The 15,426-nt window shown below is 40.0% G+C and overlaps 1 long non-coding RNA gene across 1 annotated transcript; it reads left to right on the forward strand.

Annotated features, from left to right (window-relative positions):
- The first annotated feature begins 683 nt into the window (after positions 1 to 683).
- Positions 684 to 15,426, forward strand: LOC103387537 (uncharacterized). The gene is made up of 4 exons (XR_522435.3): positions 684 to 2,347; positions 3,142 to 3,261; positions 12,618 to 12,662; positions 13,716 to 15,426. It is a non-coding gene; the product is annotated as an uncharacterized LOC103387537 (long non-coding RNA).

Here is a 15,426-nt window from a genome sequence, read left to right on the forward strand (position 1 = left end):
CACACTTTTTAATAATATTGATCCTGGAGTTGATCACGCTTGATGTCTTTACTTTCGACTGTCATTTGACACATGACACAATAATTAAAGAAGTTTGTGAAATTCCTAGGTTCCTAATAGGGTTTGATCCATTAACAGTTTTTTTTTTTTTGTAGATTTAAGACGGCAGTAGGCATCATCTCTGCCACCTACTGTACCGAGTTTGTTTTATCACTAATTCATTTCTCCACAGGTACAATTGGAAAATACAGGTAGGAGGCAGTTTCCAAGCATATGTAAATACAAGGGGTGTCGATATTGATATGCCAATGTATTGAGCATGACGGCTACATTCTAAGTAGCTAGGTCTCACTATTATTGTGTTGTAGCTTATTGCATGAAAAGGCCCTTCAGCACGATACTGATAGATGAGAGTGTTAAATGAGCGTATGATGCATATATGTGTTGATATGAGGTTGTGACAGTTGTATTTACACATTGTATTTCATAACTGATATATGTAATGTGTTCTTTTGCAACAGTTAGAGATATGATCAAATTAAATAAGTTAAAATATGAACGTGGAACATATTTTTTATTAAAGAGCTCCATTTCTGTATTTATTTCATTTTCATTTAATATTAACCAAATTGTTCCAGTGGACTCACCACCCGCAGGAAGGTTTGGTACGGTGCAATGTGATTTGGGTGGCGACTGCTGCCCCCGCGACCCGGTAACGGATAAGCGGATGAAAATGGATGGATGGATGGATTAACCAAATTGTATTGTGTGACAATAAATTGTCAATGTTTAACTTCATGTTCTCTTTTTGAATATTTTAGGGATCCAGCTCTCCGAACCTAGGGAGAGAGTAAGACTTCTTGGGAAGGGTACAGTGAGGAAACCTCAGCACATGCTGAGCGCGCACACACACACACACACACACACACACACATACACCCACTGTACACACTTCAGCACATTTGCACATGAAGGAGAAGCGATGGAGATGATTTTATGTCATGCGTGGGTGCATTTGTGCTTCGACTTTAAACTGGTTAAAGGGCCCAGAGGCTTTAGATTGCGTTAAATGTGCGACTCAGCGTTCTTGTAACTATTTCAGGACACCTGTTTCACAGAGTAGGACACAGCTTGGCCCTGGACGACTGACGGGTAGACTGACGCCCACAACATCCTAGTGCCAGGGACTGTTTAAAGCCTGCTGCATTGAAGGTAGGCCAGTTGTACTCTAAAGTCTCGTACTCCAGTTGTTTTAGTCCCAATACTTTACTCTGAAGCCCGTCATAGTCCACTGGGGTTGAAAAGTTTGCCTACACGTCTAGAAAAGCCTGGTGAAAAGTTCAGTAATTTTCCCTTATTTTAAACAATCTGCACTCTTAACATTAGATGTCACCAAAGTCATATTAGTGTAATTTGGAGCATCTTCGTCGCCTCCTGGTGGATTAGTTATCATTCATCCACTGACTGTGGGTAGAACAGAACAGGTTAGTCCAGATAGAACAGTGAACTGAGTGTAGAATACTAAGGGACAAGTGCTCTGTTAGCCTGACGTGTACTGCCATATGTATGGAAGTATTACTTCAGTGTGTAGTTTATACTGTCTTTTACTGTTTGTTTTTTCTAGCTTCTGTTTAAAATATAATATATAAATAAAAAGAAACACAAAACAGAAAAAGAAAGTAGCTTCTCAGCTGTACTGTTTCATGTTTCCATGCCATTACCTAGTAGTTGTACTTCTGACCTTTTTCTTAAAAAAGAAAAAAAGTAATTATTTTATTGCGTTTTTAATTGGAGCAGATGAAAACAGAAGTGCCTAAAACAGAACCATTCAGAATTCCTGTGAGTATTTCAGTTCATCAGGTGACGACAGCAAAGAAAAAAACAGTAGTAGTTTGGTGTCAGTTAAATCTAATGAGATGTGCTGTTATTGAATATTGAATTGAATAAAGCAGGCCAATTGCAGCCCTTACACAGATGTTACATATGTACAATTGTTTATGAGTAATTGAATGTAACGTGTGTGTCTAAAGTCTGGCTGTGGGGCCAAATTGTGTCCCTTGCAAAGATCTTACATGACCCCATCACCTTATGTGTATCTGTAATCCTCTTGTCAGGGCTGTCTGTTTCCCCTTCCTGTCCTGTCTGCTGGGTGGAATTGAGTGTGATCACACTCACCTGTGTCTCTGTCATCAGTCTTACTCGTGTCACCTGGGTATATATACCTCTCTCCCTAACTCTGTCTTGGTGAGATCATTGTTCTGTTCAGTTTGAGTGAGTCAGTCCATGTGTTTGAAGAAGTCCATGTTTGTGGAGAAGACCATGACCTGTAGTTGATGCTTTTGTTCCTGTGAGTTTATGTTGTTTTTGGTTTTTGTAATAAACCTGTTGCACCTGTAGAGAGTCTCCCTTGTGCTGGATTTGGGTCTTGCCAGCTTCATACCATGCCAGCCTGCAACACAGGCATGGGCAAACTAAGGCCCAGGGGCCGGATGTGGCCTGTTCATCTTTTTAATCCGGCAGCCAAACTTTTCCAAATTATATAATTTATATATCTTATCATTATATTTCTCCCTTTTTCCTGCAATATCCATGTTTTCCCAATAGATGGCATAGAACATTATATAATATATATAATTAAAATAAAAGCATTTTAACCTTTATGTATGACTTTTGCATGTCATTTATCTTAGTTCACACGAACACTCTGCTCCTTACCTGGCCCCCTTGTTTTAGTACAATTGTGGCCCGTGAGTAAAAAAGTTTGCCTACGCCTGCCGTAACACCTCTAGTGTTCGTTCGATGGTGTGAGTTAGTTCCAAATTGACCTGAAGTCGAGGAAAAGATGGTTTAGCTCTCATCCAAGAGAGTTCTGTAAAAAGAATGTCTGAGATCAGACTAAATCTAGGGAGTGAATGAAATGAAAACCATAAAGGGCAGATTAATGTAAAGTAGCACCGTTAGCAGCAGAGATGATGGTAAACAAGGGTACATATTGACAGCATGTTAAAGGAAAGGTGAAGGAGGAAAGTGATAGAAAGACAATGACTTAAACAAAAACAAACGTAAAGAGATCTGGTGGAAGCATCTCTGCCAATCCTGGAAGAGCTTGAACCTGTCTGTGTTTGTGCTCTCACATCACAGAGTGAGGAGCAACGAAAGCGCGTCACCGTTGGAGGCTGGAGGGCCGAGCTGTGAGAGCATGTGGTAACCAGTGGACTCCCCCGGTCGGCGTTCTCTGTTGGAGGCCTGGAACACCAGAAGGTAGAGCAGATATATTTTCAATAAGAAATTGTTCTCCACCATTCAGTGACAGTGACAAAAAGGTCAAATTATCTGAGCTTAAAGTCACTTTAAAACTGAAATGGCATGTGCAGTGACAGAAAGCCTTAACATTAGCCAGCAGGGACATGACACAAGACCAGTCAACAGTGTCAGAAGCATCATTTGCAAAAAAACGTAATAATGTCTTACCTTTGTAGAAGTGTTTGCATCTGGGACAGTTTAAGGTAGGGAGAAATAATCAGAGCTGCTGCTCCAAACTAAATTATTGATATTCAAATTACTGAATAAACTCCAATAATGCAGCTCATTCAGCTTTTTAATCCGGCCCGCCAAACATTTCTAAATTATATAATTTATTTATATTATCATTATACTTATGCTTTTTCCCTGCATTACCCACTCCCCCAATAGATGGCATAGAAAATGATAAAATAATTTAGCATTTTACTTTTTCATGTCATTTACCTTAGTTCACATGAACCCTCCATCTATCGGCTCCTGACCTGGCCCCTCTGCTCAATGTAGGACCAATTGTGTCCCACCAGTCACAAGGTTTGGCCACACCTGGGTTAGAGGCAATGCAGTGGAGTAGACTGACAGCCCATCAGCGTGTGTAAATGACATCCTGTGTATCATGTGTGTATGAAAGCGACAATGAGCGGACAGATGGTGGAATTAGTGGATATTCATTGGATGTGTTTAACATATGTAAATTATTTACAAATTAGTTTTACAATTACTTCACAAATAATTTTTTGCTGGAACTATTTTTTTCTGATGGACACGTTTTCTGTGTGGTCCACGTTTACCACCCAACCTGCTGGTAGAAAAGGGGCCTGTGATGATGACAATTTCACCTGTGTAGATGGTTGAGCTTCACACTTGTCGGACAAAAACCAGCAGTGACAGGCTGAAACTTGATGGACAGCCACTATCCAGCCCATTTCCTTGTCGTTCTGCAGCTGTTTCTCCAACAGTAAAGTGGGTTTGTTTGCTCTTTTAGCTCCTTTTAGGATGATAGATGAGAGGAGATGCAGAGGGCATGCTTAATCTTTCACAGTGAGAGAGACCAGAGAGTGAAAGGCAGGCGAGGCTCTATGTAAATAAACCGAACGTAGAGTTTAGCAGGGAACGATGATCAGTGCTCACAGATGAGAGGAAGAAAGACCCGAGAAAGAGAAGTCGACAAAAACGAGCGAGCACGAGTTAGGAGAAAGCAAGTGATTAAAACAGAACAACATGGAAAACAGATGGAGAGATGAAGGCATACGTCTAGATGAAGAAAGAGGAGAGTTAGTGGACTATAACGAGGGGGAGACGAGGAGCAGCGGGAGCCTAGTGGGTGAGGGGAGGGGATTCTGGAGGGCTATATTGGGCTCGTTTTCTCCACAGGAGCTGCTTAATGAGCACAGAGTTTGTAACTAATTATTGGTTATCAACCTGATAATAGTCATTGCTCCATTTTGTGTAGCACATTCCACATACTTATACAATTATGGCAATTATTAATGAAGCCGAGTGTTTGAATCACTGCTCTGAATTTCAAAGATACGGCCTGGCCAGACTCCGTTGTTTTATGAGGCAAAAATAGTGGCGTCTGTCCGTGATGCAGGTTAGTGGAGAGGAAGGCAGATAAAATAGTAAGCAGTGGATTCTTCTCAGACAAAAAGTAAACAACAATTTTAGTTTTCAAAACAACTCTCCGCATTTCATTTTGGAAAAAAGTTGGCAAACTGAGAGTGGGCTCATAACCTTTCCCAGCTTCTGCTGCGCTTAATATTTGATCGTTGTGTAACCACACGTGGCTTAAGGTTTGAACAAGTGGAGTGGTTGCAGAACAGAGTCTGTGACTGAAATGTTATAAAAACTGCACTGGTTCATAGTGGAGAAGAATCATCTTCAATCATGATCAATGGACATCAGGTCCGCATGACTCTGCAATTTATCAACCACCTTCTTAGGTACATTATGGCTTAATTTCTGTTGGCCACAGTGGTGGCCAATGATTTGTCACAGTGGCTTTTAAAGTGTGGAGCACACCTCCGCTGGAGGACGTCGGAGAAGCTCAGAGCAGGCTGATGATGTTTCGACATCAATGTTTGGCTTCTAAAAACAACTCTCTGAGTTTCATTTTATAAACAGGAGGACTTTCAAAAACAAAGTCTGTGACTAGAGTAATGGTCTGTTCTGTATTACCAGTTTGAAACAGTAAAAATTAGGATCAGACTGATGGAGAGAAGTCACACTCTTTTTTGCCCATTCATTTTGCAGTCTATTGTATTGTCTAGTGTCAAAACTCGTCCTAGAAGATATAGATTTTATTGTAAATTCATTTTGTCTTCTTAAATAGCGGAGAGGCCACTGTTTCCTGCTTGGGCAAGACTTGGATTTAAATTTTAGATTATCTCTGTGAGGAGGGAAAAGGTGGAGCTATTGTAGCTCAACGCATGTTCAGGACTGTTTCCGATTCTGTTGTGCTAAATACATGTCAATAACAGACCAAACGCAGAGCCCCGACACTGACAGTCTTCCAGCACCAACCAGTGCATGACATTGAGCTGCAGACCTACAGTATCATCCTGCCTGCTTGTACAGGCATCATTGATTTCTCTAAGTTCGTGTTGAAAGACTACATATTTGATCAAAGCTGCTGGAATGGCATTTTTTTCCCCAAAGTGAGAAGAGCAGGAATAGATCAGGAGAGGAGGGTCTGCCACGACAGATCTGGATCAAAACTACCTTTTGCAGAATCAAAGTCAGCGCCATCAATATTTCATCACAGGAGAAGCTGCCAGTCCGTCCTGCAACCTCTCCTTTTCACGTCTCCCCATCTTGTCCTCTCTGTTGCTTGCCCTCTCCATTTTTAAGATGAATTGTATATTGCACTTTTCAGAGTTTTACATTCACCTTCGTCTTCATCATGCCTTCTTTCCCTCTATAGACCTAAAACAAAACAAAAAAGCTAATCCCTGTTTCTTTTCTCTGTTTGTCACCCTAATGCTACTATCATTTGTTCTGTTTGTACTCATTTTTATTTTGCAAACTTTAAGATGGTTAAGATACAGCATTGTCTGGACTAACTAGAAAATTAGCAATTAGCATGTAAAGGTTATTATATTTGGTTCCTTCCTCTCACACCCGCCCTAGTTTTATATAACAGTGACATTATATAAAATTACATTTTGGTTTACTACTTTGAATAATTATGTTGAGTTTAAACTAGTTTATATTGTTACTAGCTTTGTCTGTTTTGGGTTATCCATCTTTTGACTTTTGAATATAATTGCATGGCGCTTTGGCCCAGAGGCAATGTCACTGTCATTGGTGTGGAACCCCAGAGTTCACCTCCTGGGCAAGATCGAATCCCGTTTAGGGCGGTTGGTACCTTCCAGTGGACTCACCACCCGCAGGAAGGTTTATGGGGGTTGGTACGGTGTAGCGTGATTTGGGTGGCGGTCATGGAGACTGCTGCCCCCGTGACCAGGTAATGGATAAGTGGATAAAAATGCCTACATGGAGTGGCAAACAGTACAGGTCTAGTTTGGTTTTTTGTTTGCTTTCTAAAGTATCTTGTGTTTGGTCAACTTGTAATTTATTTTTTAGGGGCTTTTTTAAAAAAATGTGTCTGTTAATCCTAGCTAGTTCTTGTTTGTTTTCTTAGGTTAGCCTTTGTTAGCAGTTGTGCTTTTTTATATTATTGGAATTCTCTCAGACAAAACATATCTCACTTGGCAAATACTTTGAGTCTGGCATGTAGCACTCTTGAAGGACACCTGAAGTCTTTCCTGAAGGGCAACTAGTGTGAAATCTCTCCAAGACTGCTGCCTGCTGTTGCTCCTAAAAGTAGCTCTGTCTTCTGTTCAGTTGATAAAAACAAATGCCAGAAGAAGACCTTTAAAAAAATGACTTGTCCTAAATATTTCAAAGTGACCTGAACTTTTGGAAACAAACTTCAGACATGAATCGTATTAAATTGACAGGAGACGTCATGTACAGTCTAATTAAGTCCATGTGATCCTGGAAAAAAATCTAAACATGGTGCAACTTTCTTTCTCATCGCACCCAAAAGATTAGAACTTTTGGAGAAATCTATGCAAATGGATTTGCAACAAGTTAAAGTTACTTAGCCAGACAGTATGTCATACCCATGAACACAACCCCAATGTGTCAGAATTTGGAAATTCTCTCCCAAATCTAAGGGGGGGGGGGGGCTGCAGCATTCATGCTGTGCAGAAACTAGGCTACAGTGTGCTTAACATGGCACCACACGGACTAATACTGGAGGAGGTTAAGTTAATGTGTTCAGGAGAAAGACGAACACACACACGGAGAGAGAAGGTATTAAGGCAGAGGATAGAAATGAAACTTTGCATTAATTTTAGTGGGAAATTATGTCTGTGCATCTCAGTAATTATAAAGCTATTCACAACAGACTGATAGGCCTCCGGTGGACTTTTTTTTCTCTCCTCCTTTCTACCCTCGCAGCCTTATCTTTTCCCACCACAACTGCACAGACTCCTACATGCATTTTAATATGGTAATTATCAAGTGAATTCTAAACACTAACCAAAAGAAAAAGCTGGCGAAAGCATTTAAAATGGGATTCAGCCACTAGCTTCCTATATCAACAGCCAGTTGAGCTTCTCTCGCTTCCTGATTAGGGGGCTGGGGGGATTTATTGGGGTATTTATAGCCCCTTCCTCTATTGTCGCTACTGGCAGACGAGCTATTTACGGTATTTTTGCTGTCGTCACTTGGGTGATTTGCACCCTTGATAAACTAAGCCAGTGAATGCGTGAGCTTATTATTGAACAGAGCTTGTTTGGACAGATATTCTCCACATGCATTAACTTATAGAAAAGTACTGCTACGCTGAGTGTGCAGATTTTCATTGTGAGCCGCTGTCCTCCCACATTCTGCACCTCAACTGGAAAACAAAAAGTGTTTTTTGACAACCTTGGTCCTGGAGTTGCTTTTTGCCAACTGAAATAAAAGGATACAGAGGTAGAGAGATACGGAGGAGGAGGAGGTGAGGTCTTCCCTGTGGACTCCTCTATCTCCAGGCAAGTTTTTCTCCTGTTTGATGGAGCTCAAAAGAGTTTTCTCACTGAGGCAAAGTTAAGGAGCAGCAGCAACTTTGTGCTACGGGTGAAAACATCTGAGCGTTCAGTTTACCAAAAATCATTTGCAGCGTCATCGCAGGCAAAGTTGCTCTAAATCTGCTTTGTTTCCAGGGTCACAGAGGCCAGAGGATCTATTTGTCTAAAGTCTACATTGCCATAGGTTGGTCCTAGATTCCCTTTAGTTTGTAAATGTGTTGTCTTTCTGAAGTCTTCCTACTTTTTACTTTCTGTCCTGGCATCCAGAGTGGGAGGGAAACAGATGCAGATTTAATGGAGTGTAAATCTTGTGAATCTGAAATAGTTTACTTCTCAGTTTTTAACAGTCAAGTGCGCCATTGCACTCAAACAATTGTCATTACTCACACAAGTCCTGTGGTCCCCCGTGAAAACATCAAACTGTGCTTCCTCAAGCATCCAGTGCTATGTGACACGACAGATTTTTTTTTTCTCTTTTAATTTTGAGAGTCAACAAAGCGTCTCCCACTTGGATTACAGCAATTCTCTGAGTCTCACTAACAGCAATGCAAATCTGGTATCAGTTTAAGTGAGTCAGTTTCCCTTGTACTGGTCTTGTGATTAGATTATTTTTTACAATTTTTACAAATATTGTGTAATTTTGTAATTTTGATCTACCCTAAATTACAGAATAGGGTCAGTTAAGTCAAAGTCTGAAAAATTCCTTTAGTCCGTACTAAAGTCAATAGCCTTAAGGATACATCAACATATTAGTTTAGAAGACAAACAACAAATGTCTTTCCCATGTCAATGCATTTGTAATAACTATAAATAGTAGATACGTACATTGACAATACCCTAAAATTAGGTCAAAATATGAGGAAATGTTACCAAATAATAGCTAATAATTAGCCAAGAACAAGTATATGCTACTAATACCTATTGGTTACTTGTGGTAAATGGAAGAAATTGTAAAAAGTAAATTCTTTGCATCTAATGGTGTATTCTAGTGTAGATGGCCACTCCAAACGTATCCTCATCTACATGGAGTGGCAAACAGTACAGCCTACAAGCCTGGGTTTTAACTCACAACCCCTAGATTGACGACCTTTGATAGAATACATTTTAAAAGATTAGAAATTACATATTTTACCCTCATCCCAAATATTTTTTACATAATCTTGGATTTACTCTGACATCTATCATTTTGGATTTTCGTGCATTGTTTTCCTACAGTGCTAAACACCACAGCACAGCTAATCACCTTCTGGGTTGACACAGTATTTTCCAATGTCTGTCAACGTATCTAAACAAAGAGTATTCCTGTCCTGCACTAACAATGCTAGTGATGTTTTTCCTTCAGGCTTCCAATGGATTTCCTGTCCACGTTTACGTCAATACAGTGTGTACGGCCTTTTTCTGCCTTTTGCGTCTCACATGCTCCCAGGCTAAATGCTACTTACATACACAGCCCTGGTTCAGAAGGGGGCCACCATCTTTAAATGACAAACAGCCTCATGTGTTCTGTCCTGATGTTAGCGTATTCAAGATGGCTAAGTTGTAGCACTGTTTCAATGCCAGTAGTTACTGTAGTCTTATTATTCACAGTTTCAGCCTCTCTTTATTTATAACCATAATACCTTCTGTCTCTTTTCTCCATGTTCCTCTCACCATTTCTGCCTCCCTCCTGGGTTAGCTTCACAGCCTAGCCTGTGGGCCCAGGGATGTTGTATTAATTAACTCGCCTCACTGCACTCCCATCAAGCTGCCAGTAAATGGCCCCGCTCCAAGTTTCCCCTCCCGGAGCGCGCCAAGATGGCAGCATTCGTAAACAACTTCAAATTTACGGTACTGCAGTCACAGCGACGAGGGCCCTGCTACTGCTTTTCACTGAGACGAAGTCAGGATGGAGCATGCAATTCAAATACAGCCCCACTCCACACACTGCTGTGTGGTTTTAATATGTAGATGTTGTTGTCATTGGACTCAAACTGCCATCACAGCCATCTATTTTCCCCCACCTCTCTGATGTCTGTGATTTGCAATCGCTGCTCGGAACAAAGTGCAATCTTTTTTAATGTGCGCCGCAGTGCTCAGCGGCGGAGCAGTCATAAACAACTCGGTGTACATTTTGTGTTGCATGATTAAAATGTGTGCAAATCTTTGTCAATATTAACATGGTTTGACAAGTAACCATGTAAATGACTCTGCTCCTTAGAGAGAAGAGAGAGAGAAACTGATGAGGTAAATACTACAGTGTATTTATTTCGCTGTCGTCAGGAAGACTTGATTTGAGATGCTAATAAAATAGAATTCAAATAATACAAATACAAAAATAAAACTCATAACCCGAGAGCTTGGGCATCTAAATTCATGAGTTAGGGCTGGTGCTGATTTAACACCTTAAACATTTCTTAAAGGTCAACTGGTTGTCCAGAGCCACTGAAGCCTGCAATGTAAAATTTACACCAACAAATATCAAAAGTATTTATAAAACATATATTATACTTACTTTTCATATATATACTGTATATGGCCCTGTACAAACTCTGTTATGTTTATTCTCCCCTGTCTCTTCTGTCCAATGTGTCAATAATGTTTCATTACACCTGTAATGGTATTTTGAGTATGTTGTGTTTTATATGTATATATACATAATAATAATAATAATAAATTTTATTTAAAAAGCGCCTTTCAGGACACTCAAGGACACTTTACATCAAATAATAAAACAGATAATAATTTAAAACAGGGCATAGAAACATGTTTAAAATCAGTGATAAACAAAAGCACAGAGGAGGGAGGTTAGAGGGAGTATGCTGTCCGGAACAGGTGTGTTTTGAGGTGAGTTTTGAAGGTGGGGAGAGAGACACAGTTACGGAGGTCGGGTGGTAATGCGTTCCAGAGATGGGGAGCAGAGCGACTGAATGCTCTGGCTCCCATAGTACTAAGGCGGGCGGGTGGGACGGAGAGGTGGATGGAGGAGGAGGATCTGAGGGACCGAGTGGGGGTTAAGACGTGGAGGAGGTCAGATAGGTGGGGGGGGCAAGATTATGGATGGCCATGAAGGTGAACAGGAGAAGTTTGTAATTGTTGCGGTATTTAACTGGGAGACAGTGGAGATGTTGGAGGGGTGATAAGGATAAGATGGTGGGAAGGGGTCTTTGTAATGATACGGGCGACTGCGTTTTGGACATACATATTGTAAACAATATGTATGTATGTATATATATATATATATACACACACACATACACATTTATATGTATGTGTATATACAGTATGTGTGTGTGTGTGTGTGTGTGTGTATGTATATACAGTATGTGTATATATATACAGAAATTACAGATTGTTTTTGCTGCAGCCTTGGCAGAGGTAGGACATGGCAGTGGACATATAGAAACAGGTAGGAAAGGCCCTGTACAAACTCTGTTATTATGTTTATACTCTCCTGTCCCTTGGGTCATAATGTTTCATCACACCTGTAATAGTATTTTGAGCATGTTGTTTTTCTACCTGCAAGGTTGTCGAGAGGCCTTGCCCACTTGCCGCCACCCCAGTTGGTGACAAGAAACAAATGAATGCAGCATGACAGCAGTGGTAAACACATTTTTCTGAAAAAAAAAATAGTCATGTGAACTAAGGTTATCTTAAATACACAATCGGTCCTTCCCTCAAATATCCCTGCCTCCTCTCACTGTCCTACAAAATATTTTTCTAGATCCACACCTGCTTCCTACTAATCTTTGCATCTTCATTTAAAAGTTGCAGAATTCTCCTCATGGTGTGTTCAAGATAACTTACTTAATTTAATTACACTACCACAGAAATAACAATGACCAAGACATCACCTACAGTAGTAATAAAACAAATAACTTCAGATCAGGCAGAATCTATTTATTATTGCTGCATGTTATTTGCAATATCTTGTTTCTAACAAAGTGAGAATCGACAAGGAACCCAATCAACAAGTGATATCCATAATGGAATTGGAAATGTTAAATTCTTATTGATTCCCATTCCTAACTAGCAGTGCCTCTCAGCACCAGCAATAATTCAGTTTAGTCTGAACTGATGTTGAAAAAGCCCGAACCAAAAGTACAACAGAGCTGAACTTCAATCGTAGAGAAAAGAAATACCCAAACATAGATCTAACACATAAGAGTTAGGACCAAGAATTTCTTTCTGTGAACTGAACCACTCTCTGTTTTGTTTTTTTCTTTCATTGGCCGTGGTGGTTGAAAATAACCCTTGCAGCGACACACCCAGAAGAGAGTCAAATCAAACATCATTATTCCCTGGGTAAGTATTGTGAAGAGATTCTCATCTCCAATGGCTGCAGAGAAAATGAGAAACGAGCCACTGTTCTCAGCCAGTGCTGGTCAACTCTGAATCACAACAGATGCAAAGCAAAGCAGCTTGCAGCCACTTCATCTCTCTAAACATAACTCACATTAGCGCACTCCACGGAATTATATGGACACATGCAGGCACAGAGTAAACCATAGACTTTCGTCATGGTCTGGTGTGTTCATCCACACCTCCAGTAGGGTAACAACCTAGTCTTTGTTTCATGGCCAAAGTTGGATTTTAGCAGAGAATGATAGATAATGATAGAGACTATTAAAGGAAAGGTAGTTTGTTTTTGTTTTTTTAATGCCTGACCTCTTCGTGTCCGTGCTGTAGAATTTATATATATATATAAAAACCACAACAAAAGAATGTACAATTTACAAAAATAGTCGTGAAAAAAAGGGAAAACACCCACATTTTCCAAAAATAGTTACAGAGGGCAATTAGACAGAGTTGGTTTCTTGAAGATGTTTCAGCTCTCATCCAAGAGGCTTCTTAAGTTCTTGGATGAGAGGTGAAACGTCTGAAGGAAACGCACTCCGTCAAGTTGCCCTCTATTTCGTTATTTTTGAATAAGATTACCTGGATGACTGAGAACCTACACAGACCAACATTTTCAGACTTTTTCAGTCCACTAAAAAATATATATTTAAACATTGCAAAATTGAATTTGACTCAAATAGTTGAGATAGTGTGTAAATATAATTTTAACATACAGTATAAGCATATGAAGGATATGAAGTTAAGAACTAATTATAAAAAACTTAAGGTAGTAAATATCCAGACATGTCAGAAAACATAACCTTTGAACATTTTCCAATGAGAAACAGTTGATGTAATCAAACAAAAGCTCCTCAATTAGGCACAAAAAACAGTATAGTTACTAAACTGTTAATACAACCTTGTTTATTGCACACTAAATTAATTAAAATCACTATGCACGCTTAACAGTTTACTGCCCTCTAATGAACACCTATTGCACTTTATTTTCTGTTTTTGCAGTCATGGAAATCAGTTGAGCCTGCTGGTTTCCCAGACAAAACCCAAGGACAGCCTCATACGGACATCCTCACACATCCAATACCTGTCACTACAGAACACCACCTGTCGATTACACTCCCCGAATGTACATTCTCCTCTGTCCCTGAGCCCTCTGCTGTTTCCTTCCTACTCAAACCCGTCTTTGATTTCTAAAGTCAGAAGCCTGAGACATGGATTTCCTGTCTGTTTTACTCTGAATATTGGCAGGAGCTTGGAGTGGGAAAAAAAAAACAGGCGAGGAAAGAAGCTAGGTTTGTTGATTTGCCATCCTGGTGCCGGCAGCTTGCCACAGAAGCTATTCTGGGTTTTTGTTTTGGGTGGCAGTGATGAAGATAGGGTTGAGGAGGAGGAGGGATTTTAGCATGGAGCTGCAAAATGAGAAATTAAGCGGTTTTCCCCAAAACATGGCAACTCATCGGAGTGGCATGTATTAGTTAAGGCTGTTATTCTAATCTGCACCTTCTATTCTTCACTGCCTGATTATGGAGCAGAGGTGCCAATCCTGTCTTACAGCTCAACTTGTTGACGGAAGCCGACACAGATCTGACAGAGCTGAAGGCTCCGACACCCTTCAGATGTAAGAACTGAAATCCAATCGGTGAGCATGTTTGACCGTGGCCTATGAAAAATGAGACGATGAGCTGAATGATGTCCAAACACAGCAGGATTCATTGATGAATTCATGTGAATGGAAATATGATAATCAGACTGGCTCACTTCTATGTTCTCTTATCACCAATATTACATTTAGAGCTGGTTAAAATAATTTGACTCGGTTTCCCTGTCTTCAGCTGATCACCACTTGTCCTTGATCCCTGTCCTTAAATGGAGAGCCAGCATAACAAAGCCACAATAACCACTTATTGAAAATCATATTTCAGGGTGGCGCTTAATGGAGCGTGAAGTGGGGACACATGTGAGAAGGCACTCAGAAAATGACCTGCTAATATCCATGACACATTAACAGGAGCATATACAAGTAAAGAAAAGGGCCACAATTCATCCACTTCATCCTAATCTGCTTAAATGGCTTTTCAATCACACTTTTTAAGTGCTTCTCTTTTTCCACAGACAGAACAAAATGCTGTGCAGTGTGAAAAGTGCTGTCTGTAAATCAATAACAATAATATGACAATATCACTTTATCACAAAAGCAGTTTTAAAAGTAGGCAACTGGACTCACCTAAAGTAAATTGAAAACGTTTTGCCTCTCATCCAAGAGGCTTCATCAGTTCTACTGTCCTGGTGGGGAATTTCAGGTATTTATCTATCCACTCCACTTTTGACAATGCACTACTGGAATTCACTTGTTCTTGGAATCTTTAACTTACCTTAAAAACTGCGACTTTTTGAAGAAGTTTAAAACTATAATAACAATTTTAGCATGCCCAGTTATTCATAAGTCACTGCAACAGATTTTAACTGGAGAAAATGGCAAAAGTTGAATCCAAAAAAACAACAGAAAGATTTGTGCTAAGTACTTTATTAACTCCACACACTGCAGAGGGGGTCCACCAACGTAGACAGTAGAATTGCGCTATCAATTTATAAGTGAGCAGTTGTGCCTAATGATTTGGCCAGTGAAGTTGCTTATCAAACTATTTGGTATTTGGACTACTAATAAAACACTGTTTAATTATTTGGACAGTGACAAATTATGAAATTATTAAAA

The sequence above is a fragment of the Cynoglossus semilaevis genome, chromosome 1 (assembly GCF_000523025.1).
Source record: "Cynoglossus semilaevis isolate Cse_v1.0 chromosome 1, Cse_v1.0, whole genome shotgun sequence".
Lineage (NCBI taxonomy): Eukaryota > Metazoa > Chordata > Actinopteri > Pleuronectiformes > Cynoglossidae > Cynoglossus > Cynoglossus semilaevis.